The sequence below is a fragment of the Pinus tabuliformis genome, chromosome 1_2 (assembly GCF_031772625.1).
Source record: "Pinus tabuliformis cultivar Carrire ecotype Pingquan chromosome 1_2, CPIR1, whole genome shotgun sequence".
Taxonomy (NCBI): domain Eukaryota; kingdom Viridiplantae; phylum Streptophyta; class Pinopsida; order Pinales; family Pinaceae; genus Pinus; species Pinus tabuliformis.
The window spans coordinates 79,275,005-79,286,250 of NC_142298.1; positions in this window are offsets into that span (position 1 = coordinate 79,275,005).

Sequence of the window (11,246 nt, forward strand, 5' to 3'; positions counted from 1 at the left end):
GCACACACTGGCTCGTAAGGCTGAGGGGAAGGGTATCGTTAATGGCTACTAGTGATTCCTTAACCTCTCTTCCTTACACTCACCCAAATTTTTACCCTTTGGCGAGAGTTTAAAGAGACAATTTCTCACTTAGAATAAGTATTTAGCTTAAAATTAATCAAGATAACTGCATCTAACCTTAGTTTAAGTGCATCTCATCTTAACTTACTTTACTTTCAAAGTATTTTACTTGCAATTTATTTATATGCTTGTCATGATGAACATTTATTGAAGTGATCATTTTGTTGAGGTATCTCATTAAGCAAGTGTACTATCCTTTTGTGCAAGTAAAGCTTTAGTTTATTTTCATCTCATATTTGCAAGTTATTTTACACGCTTTAGAATCATGAATGATCATATTTTGACTTAAGAGCAATTTTATATCTTGCAAATTTATATCATCTTTTCTAACATTCATTTGATTTGCAGGGTTATTTGGTGTTTCATTTTGAAACTTTTTATTTTCGAGCAAGTGTTTATTTATTTTGAAGCAATATTGAAGGCACTGGTTTACATGCTTATCGTTTTATATTATGTGTTGATGATTATTGAGAACATCTTTTATTTCATGTCTTGTATTGCTTATCACACTTGCTGAACTTGCTCATAATCTTTAAGCTAAGTCACATGACACGAGGACACGAGACACGGAGGACACGTAAATACGAGTATTCAATACGAAACGCAGCGACCCAGAAACAGGACACGAGGGACACGTTTTATATATATATATACCGAAATATAGTATTAAGCGTATTGCAAGTGGAAATGCAGTATTTAAAACTGTTAAAAATAAACAGTAGGTACACTCAGCACTGCATGCTAGCTCGAATGAAAACCTAGTGGCCCGGGGGTTGAAAATCGTCTGACATAAATGATAATCATTATTATATTATCGTAACATAATCATTTGATTAGATGACACTGGACAGTGGACAGACTTATTTATATTTGTATACCGGCCCTGGAATTCGACAGCGTAAGCTGCACAGTGCACACACAATCAAACGCATTTTTTATGGGCTTGCTGCTTAAGTTTAATTGCGTCTATGGCATTATACATATGGTCTACGGGCCACGACTTACCTGAACCAGTGAACCTCACACATGCTGCCAAGTTGCCAAACCTTCCAGCGGCCAAACGGCTCCACGAGTCCACGGAGATGACTCAGCTCCACACGACGATTATACATTGACGGAGAGCGACGACATCGGAGGAAAATAGCAAAAGAACCCCGAAAAAATAATTGCGTGGGCTTTAAACCATTGATTTCGTGGGGTACGTATTCAACTGGAGAAAAAATGTTAGGGCAACATTTTTTAGACTCTGAATACTCGTTTTCCATGACTAGGACACGAAGAAAACGACCGAATACGTTTTATGTTTTCCAGGACACGTTAAAAAACGTTTTCGACACGTTTTAGGGCCGTTTTCGTGTCCGACACGTTAAATACAGGACACGGGACCTTGGAGGACGTGTCCTGTGACTTAGTCTTAAAGTAATCCAATCGACTTTAACATCTCCTAGAAACCTCACATCATTTTTTTAATTAACTTTTCATTAGGGACCACCCCCCTTAACTTACCTATGAGAGAGTTGGGAATAGGTGGCAACCCCATCTCTTAGGTTTTGCCACCAACCACACCTTGTGGGGTTAAGGGATTTTCTCACTAACTTAGGTGTGTACAAGGCAACTACAACAAGTCCAAGTTGCTCTCTAAAAACCAAGAACTTCCCTTTCGGCAAAGCCTTGGTGAGTATGTTTGTTATCTGCTTTTCAGTCGAAATATGATAGAATCTTACGGCTCCTCTCTACACCATGTCCCAGATGTAGTGATATCTTATCTCAATATGCTTGGACTTGTCATAAAACACAGGATACCCTACCAGATGAATCCCACTCTTGTTGTCACAATATATAACTGCCTTATCTAGTACCTGCTCAAACAGCTCCCCAAAGAGCTTTCTCAACCATACAACCTCGCAGCTCGTCATGCTAACAGCAATATACTCAGCCTCGAAAGTACTAAGGACAACGGATTTTTGTTTCCTACTCATCCAAGATATCATGGCAGATTCAAGGCTAAGACAACATCCTAAAGTGCTCTTCTTGTCAATAACATTTTTGGCCCAGTCAGCATCAGTGTATCCAAGTAGTCTTGCATCTCCAACAATGTACCTTAGACCAAGATTAATCGTCCCATGCAAATATCTTAGCACAATCTTAGCAGCAAGTTGCAACCCAGTGCATGTAGAGAGGCTCAGTGATAAATTGACTCAGAGTGTTAACTGCAAAACATATGTCCGGACGAGTGTTCACAAGGAACATCAATGCCCCAATCAACTGTCGATACTCAAAAGGATTCGCTAAGTTAGGTCCTGCAACATCTCCACATAACTTCTTGAAGTTTATCTCCATCGATGTGGCCATGGACTTACATTCTACCATTCCAAATCTTTCCAACAATTTCACAACATATTTTCCTTACGAAAGGAAAATCTCACCAGGTCTCTATCATACCTCTAAGTCCATGAAGTAGTGCATCAATCCAAAGTCTTTCATTTCAAATTTAGAGGCCAACTCCCTCTTACACTCAAGCATCAGAGGCTCACTGTCTGTCAATAATAGATCATCAATGTGAGTTTTTCAACCTATTGCAGCAACTAGAAATTATTCTTCTAACTGATTGATATTAAGTGCAGTTTATTTGCTATGGCAAATAACGAATAAAATCACAATTACAATTTTCACCATAAAAAACGTTGCGGGAAATAAAATACTGGAAACTGAGAAAATGATAGCGCAAACACAATAAAATTGACACCATTATTTTTGGACAAATGTCCCCGGAAAAACCCAATGTGGGAAAACCAATGCAACAGACAAGGGTTTTATTATTATTATGCAATAGTGAAAATCCGAGTACAATTTGGATGCTTAAAACTGGCTATCCTCAACAAATAATTTGGCCAAAAATTATTAGAGAGAATTTTCTTCTCTCCCCACAAGCAATCTCAGCACAACCTACCTCAGAAAAACTGGCCCTCAAGAACCCTTGCACAAGCCCTGCGCAGTGCTTATGCAAACCCTCACATGCATAGCTTGAATCTACCTCTGATCAAGTAGTTTTTCCTGTTGCTGCTCCTAGAAGCGATCCTCCTGCCCTCTAGAAAATTATCCTTGCCTCTGGCTACTGAATCGACCCCTGCTCAGCTCAATCGAATTGCCACACTGAAGCTGCCTGCGCAGCCTCTAGTGGAATAACTCGACCTCTTTGTCGTTGTCTCTCCGGAATTGAAAACTCCTCTGGAATCAATGTCTCTGCTCCCTCTCTATCTCTGCGTCCCTTCTGGCTCGAACTCTTCTTCCCTGCTCAACTGCAACTGCTGGATAGCTCGATCTGCCAAGGAACTCGACCCCTATTGTATGTTCTCCATCTACCCATCGAGTTTCTCTTATGATCTCTCGTTGGTGAACCAACAGCCATGAATTAATCTCCATCAACGGCTAAGATCATCTCCAACTTGATCCATGTGAGTTTCTAGATAAATCTCACCTTTCTCAATTAATTGTTGTTAATTAATAACTTTTCCTAAGTTAGAATTAGGAAATATTTAATTATTGATTACTTAACTTATTTGAGACATCTTTAGGTGTTTTCTCCCGAAACTTTTTCTAGGTTATGGAGATCTTGTGTTCCTTAGCCTTTATGACCAAAGTCGAGACTAGAACACCTATTTGATGCTACAAAACTAACACTCCCTCTTAATGAGGAAGGTGTTCTCTCACTCTGTCTCATAACATCCTCTCATACATGCTGCTGATGTCTGACACTGTGACAATCTGCCACTGCCCCCCAAGCCACTGCGCAACTCCAATTCATCTACCACTCTATAGTTGAACCATACTGCATCTGTGTTGCTGTTGACACTGCATTGTACCACCTGTACTACTGCCAACTTTGCACTGCGTTACAATTGATCTCATGTTGTTGTTGTTGCAACTATTGCAACTGAGTCCAAAATCATGAATCAATTGTATCCCTAGACTAGCTCTGCATATTTCCCCTGGGTCTCTGACTACTACTAGCCTCTACAATATCCACTAAGTAACTATCGGCGCTGCAACTGCTCTGCGCCCCTCAGCATCTGACTACTACTAGTACTGGAACTGCCCCTCAAGATCTGACTGCGCCAATTGAACATTAATCCATCTACTACCGAATATTGTGGGTCCCTGTAGCAAGGGTAATGATCCAAGAAGAAACACCTGTCTGATGCTATCCTCCTTGGACCTTGCCCAAAACTCGACAACCTTAGTGACTAAAGTTCATTGTCACCCCTCTTCTCTCCTAGAGTTATACCTGCATACAGTGTGAATTCATCCTCTAATGTGGAAGACAAATTATCGATCTTCGTTGAAGTTGTTGCCTGCTCCTGCTTCTCCTTCTTGTCCTTCTTCCTCTTCGAACATTCGGTACTGTAGTGACCGAACTCGCCACACCCAAAGCATTTGATCTTCGAGAGATCCTTCTTCTTTTCTCCTCCCCGTGAGCTTTGTCCCTGACTAAGAACCCTGACTAAGACCTTTCTTTGTCTTCGCCTTTGATGCAAGGGCTACGTTCTCCTCTTCCTTCACACCCTTCGATCTTTTGCTACTGTTGCCACTGATGTTGCTCTCAACTAAAGCAAGCCTCATCTCTTCCCACATAAAATATGCGCAGAAACAATCCCAACCCGATAGATTATCTCTTCGAGTGATACCTTTGACGAAGGTAGCCCACTCCGAGGTGAAACCATTGAGAGTTGTATGCACCAGCTCACTCTCTTGAGGTGCTTCTCCAACTGCGGCAAGCTCATCCCAGACATTTTGAATTCTGGTGAGATAAGGAGTGACTCCTTCACCCTTATGCATCCTAGTGGTCCTCAACTTCTCCTTCAGAAACATCTTTCGGTTCTCGGAAGGATTCTGGAAAAGCGTGGCAACTACATCCCACATTTCTTTGGTCGTATTCTTGGTCGCTAAGTGTGAGACTATATGATCCCAAACACCATCAAGGATCAACTGCTTTGCCTTGGCCATCTCCTTATTGTAGTTCTCTAGTTGTTGTGGGTCTGTAGGTACGACTACAACTCTCTCTACATACGTCTTCAAAGCATGCTCATCTAGTAGGAAAGACATTCTAGCATTCCATATACAATAATTAGAGGCTACATCTAGCCTATACTGATCTTGAAGTCCGGCTGAGGCCATTTTCTGCAAAACTCACAACTGGGAAATAAACAAGAATCTCCTCCTTTTCCTGCTTGGTTGCTTGCTCTGCTACTTGCACTCCCTCCTGGAATGTGCAGTTCTGCTAGCTGCTTCTAGAAATCACGGATTTCCTCTAGAAAATTTAATCTGGAAACCCTCTAAGAAAAATCCCTCTGTGTGCTTTTCTCTTCCTCCCAGTGTTGATTTGTTACTATTGGTCAAGCTACAAACCAACTGCCCCAAATCAACTCGATGAACTATCTAATCTGCTCGTCGGAATTGCTTCCTGACAATACCACTGCCTGCTGGAATTGCTATTGGCTTGTTTGAAATTTTTCCTGCACCTACAACTGGAAATCGAACCCTCTGCCGAGTAATTCGAATTGCCTGGCTAGCCTTCTGCACAGACCCAGAAATTGTGTTGCAGAACTCCCTTTGAACCTGAACAAATTTCTTCTTCACTTCTGAGCTTCTGATATGTCTTCAACAGTGCTCTAATACCATGTGAAATATTGAACCTATTGCAGCAATTGGAAAATTTTCTTATCACTGATTAATATTAAGTGCAGTTTATTTGCTATGGCAAATTAAAAATAAAATCACAACTGCAATTTTCACCATAAAAAACACTGCGAAAAATAAAATGTTGGGAACTGAGAAAATGATAGCACAAACAGAATAAAATTGACACCGTTATTTTTGGACAAATGTCCCTGGAAAAACCCAATGCGGGAAAATCGGTGCAACAGATGAGGGTTTTATTATTATTATGCAACAGTGAAAATTCGAGTACAATCTAGATGCCTAAAACTGGCTATCCTTAGCAAATAATCTAGCCAAAAAGTATTAGAGAGAATTTTCTCTCTCCATGAGCAATCCCAGCACAACCTACCTCAGAAAAATTGGCCCTCGAGAACCCTTGTGTAGGCCCTATGCAGTGTTTGCGCAAACCCTCACATGCAAAGCCTAATTTGCCTTTGACCAAGTCATTATGCCTGTTGCTGCTGCTGGAAGCGATCCTCCTACCCTCTAGAAAATTATCCTCACCTCTGGCCACTAAATTGATCCCCTGCTTAGCTTAATTATAATGCCCTGAATTACAATTAAATCAGACAATTTCAGAAAAATATACCCAGACTTTGCAATTTACTCGACCATTCAATTTCACCAGAATCTAACAATTTAAATGCAGAAAAATACTTGGATATCCATTTGAATGCCTTTTTGGTCTATTGTTGCTCCTGCTCCTATTACCAAACCGACATTTTTCTCTCAGCCTATCTGGGATCAACCTATCTGGTTCCCAGATCCAGAAGACTTTGTATTTGAGATCTTCTAGTCCCTATGCCCAAAAATCCAAAAACAAAAGCTCAATTTTACAAATTTCTCGAACCTTAGGCTCATTCCTCAGATTGCACAGCTTTCCTTCCCCTCTCCCTGCCTTATTCCTCCTTTCCCCATCTTATATAGTGTTGATTTTGGGTAGCATCGGATGCGCTCTAGCTCCGGAATTTTGTGGAGGGGCTAGAACACATGAGATCTCCAAGACATAGAAATCGTTTGGAGAAATTCCACCCGGATTGTGAGTTATTAAAATAATTAATATTTTAATGGGGTTCCTAAGTCTAAACTTAGGAAAATAAAATTATTAATGGGTATTAATAAAAATATGAGTAGCTTCTAAGAGATGAGGATCAAGTCTATTTTAATCTTAGCCGTTGATTAGGGACTTAATCTCGGTCGTTGATTCATCAACAGGAAAAGTATAAGAAGAGGCTTGAGGGTCAGTTGGAAATACACCAAGTTGATCAAATCAATTCGATTTTTCTGAGGCGTGGTTTGCTGAGAAAATCGAACTAGTGTTCTGAGTTGCAGTAAGAGGGGCAGAAGCAGAGATTTGGATTGGAAAGGAATTCTGAGACAGAGTATCGGGCAGAGAGGCAGCGCAAAGGCCTACGCAGCCCAGGAAGGCGCTGACGCAGGCCGAGAGGGTCTCTTGCAGTGACAGTGCAGGATACTTGTAGAAGTTCGAGATTTTGCTGGAGAAGCAAGGTTCTAAGTCGAGAGGGCTAAACAACAGTCGTCCTCCAGCAAATCGATCCAGCAGAAGGGGTGACACAGTGTCCTAGAGGCAAGACACTGGCCCAAGTAGTGATTGCGCTGGGATTTCGCAGTGTTTGCCAGAGTCAGGCCACTCAGTGGATCAGTTGTGACTTGGAGAACGAGGTAAACCCTCGTATGTATTTTTTGCTGTCAAGATTTCTCTGAAAGGTTAGCCGGTGTGAGAGGCAACCTGTTGTACTCAAATTCTGCTTACTTAATAATACAAACCCTCTATCTATTGCACCGGTTTTCCCGCATTGGGTTTTTCCAGGGACGTGTTGTCCAAAAATAATGGTGTCCCTTGTGTGTTTGTCTCATATATTTTCAGTTTATGATCTGTATGTCAGTGTAGTCTACAGTAGTGTTTTTCATCACTGTTTATAAATTAAATAACTTGTTGAATGTAATAACAAGTAGGAGATGATAAACCAATGATTGTAGTAGGATTTCTTAAGTGTAGATTCAGAAATTTTCACATATAGAATCTCGTTCTGTCTCCAAACAGTGACCCCTTGTCTAAGGTTTCTCCAGTGAAGGGATAAGGTGATAAGCTTTAGTTGAAGTTTAAGCAGGCATCTTCCACCTTCATTAATGGTTGACAACAAACCTCGTTTAATAAAACATATATATCTTATTGTATTCATCGTTTTTCGTATAACTCATTGTCATTTTATATTATGCTCCCTTTTGATTGCATAATATATATAATGGATTCTTTTAAGTTTGCATAGTTTGTATATTATAATTTCTTCTTTTAGTTTATATAACAATTAATATATATTATAATTTCTTTGTATATTTTGTATTGTATTTCCCTTGCTATTTTATATAATATGTATTATATTCAATTTATTTTTGTACCATATATATTATATTCCCTTTTTATTTTGTATAATACATTGTCTTTCCTTTTTATTTTGTATAGTTATATATTATGATGGTGGTACATACATTAAGTACCTCACTCAATATATTTAATATTTTTGTGAGTTAGGTATTCACTTAGAACTTTCAATAATTAATTCGTTTATCCTTTACTTGGGAATTTTCATAATAAGTTAATATGTATACTAGCGCAGTGCATGCGATGCATGAATATGTAGCTATCATATGCATGCTAATATTCCTATGCTACCTGTAATTCGAGATGGGCCTTTACATACACCCCTCCTTCAGAACACTCTGTCTCGAAGTTAGGGTTTGTATAGTATATCAATAATTACTGTAGTGTTTAGTATAATCATATAAGTATTGTGTTCCGTGATCGAATTCTTGCTTATAATGAGAGGATACTTTTAAAAATTGTTTTGAACATTCATGCTCTACCCCAGCAGAGTTCCCAAGCTATTCTATAATCATCCTATCCTTCTTAATCTCTTCCACTCTCATCCTATCCATCCTCTACTGGAATATGTTATTGAATCAGTGATATTGATCTAACCATTCATAAAACTCAAGGGTGACAGCGTCAACTGTATCAACCTAATTTCCCAGTAGGCATCTAGCAGTCATCATCACACATCTAGGGGAACGTGACTCGCACAATCCTCCCCTGACTCCAAGTTTTAGAGGATAAACGATGGGCAACACCTCCACCCCTCCTAGTAGACTATAGGACCAGGGTCAACACCCTATCATGGAATCTTATTGAGCCTCAGTTGTTCTTGAAGTTTTGTCATCACACGGCCGGTTTGGTAACGATACTATCTGCAATGAAAACACTTGTTTGTGAATATGGCAGCGCAATGACAAATTCCAATCATGGGATGAGATTCTTCTTTTCAAGAGGACCAATTTTGACTAAGAAACGCTCAATTAGGACAAGGGGAAGTTTATTTTTGAATTAAAGCCCACATGTGCACAAAAGGACAAGTCGGCCCTAACAGGAAATTGGACACCCTTGGAAGCCTATCAATACAAGTGACCTCAAGCTCATTTGGATATCATCATCATGATCATTTCTGCTTTCTTTGGGTTTGGCTCGCACAAGTCTGAGGCTGGGTTGCGAAGATTGGTTCATACAAGTCTGAGATTGCAAGGTCCATAGCTCGCACGTGTGATTAGGGTTTTGGTTTCCAACCGCAGGGATGACACAGGCAGTTTTCGGTCGCAACCGCAGGCACACATGCTCATGCGTGTGTTTAGAGGGTTTCAGCCGCACGCACATAACTCTCTATGTGCGGTTGGGTCGTAGGGTTTGAGTTTTACAGTTGACCATAGATTTCTTCAGTTGACCACAGAGTTTGGCAATTGATCGCAGTCAGTGACAGTTGACCGCAGGCTTCTGAATCGGGGTTTTGATTATTAACATTGTTGGGTTCAGCTCATACATGTTTAATTAATTTTGTTGGATAGGATTATGATTGAAGTTCTAGATCATTATACTCTCTTTTGCTTAATCATTCAATGACAATCTAATAAGAAGAAGATTTTGAAAGGGTTTTCCCCGTAGTGGATTTTGCCCTGGTCTCCGACCAATCTTGGTGTCTCTATGTGTGAATATTTTTCTTCTATTGTTCCTTTATGTTCTACTGCATTGATGATGATGTTGTTCGTTCTATATAATTGCATATATTGTTGAATAATGTTGTAAAATTGAATAATGATATGATGTTGTAGGGTGAATTTAATATGCAAATGAATGAAATGTAGTTCTCAAAGCAAAGAACAATATAGCCCTAAGAAAATTTAACACGATATGAGAGTTGGGCTGAAGAAAAGTCGTTGAGAATCACCCCTGTGAAAAAACCAATGATGGAAGCAAGAGAATATGGAGGAGACCTAAAAGAAGGTTAGGGTTTGCAAGAAACCCTAAGCAATTTGGTATTAGGGTTTGATGGATATTATGAGGTTAGGGTTTGGAAGAAACCCTGGATTATGACAAATATTTGAGATATGAAATCTAGAAACCCTAGCATGATCAGTGTGAAGATATTCTAACACTTGTGACAAATTTGATGTAGCCCTAGATGGGATAGTCTCAATTAGGCCTGGTCGTTGATGAAGTTGGTTGAAATATTGAAAGCAACAATATTATATGGACAAAGGACATTCATGACTTTTGAAGGCTAGTTCAAGAGGGAGATGATCACCTCTCATTGAAAATAAGTACTTTTTTTATTTATGTTACTTCCTTATGCCTTTACTTTTGTTTAGATTTATTGATTTGATCATTGATTATACTTCCTGTATGTATGTTTGAGAATTTGGATACTTCTAAGTTCCTGATAAGTTGTGATAAGTGAATCCTTCTCGAGGATCATCTAAGGTGCAAGAAAAGATGACTAAGTGCAAGAAGAGAAGAGCTAGGGCTGGAAAATGAAAGAGTCGCCTGATGAAAAGTTAACAAAGTGCTCCAGCGACCAATGTCAAATAAGAAGGTGCACAGGTATCTTAATACTACAAGGTATGTATGGTGTATTGTTTCAATGTTATGTTTCAGCTACAATATTGGATGGCAAGGTAAGCCCTAAGGTATGATGGGAATTTCACCTTCATGAATGACTCATATATGCATATGAGAGTAAGTTTGATTTATGGTACATGTGATATGTATCAGTGCTCTTGATATTTAATAAGTATCTTACATTTTAGACATGATGGACTTCTTCATTTTGTGAAGCAAGCTAGATACATTGTTGTTTAAATATGGTGACTTGATACTATTGTTAATGCTTGTGATAAGCATGGTAACCTTCATGATAAAAAGTGTAACAATAAGATTGATGCTCAAGATCTTCTTGTTGACCTTGGTTAGGTTTTGGTAAGTTGGGTAATTATGACATATGGTAAAATTGGATGCCCTGTCTTGATGGTTGGATAATATAATAAAGAAGTGATGTAGTGAT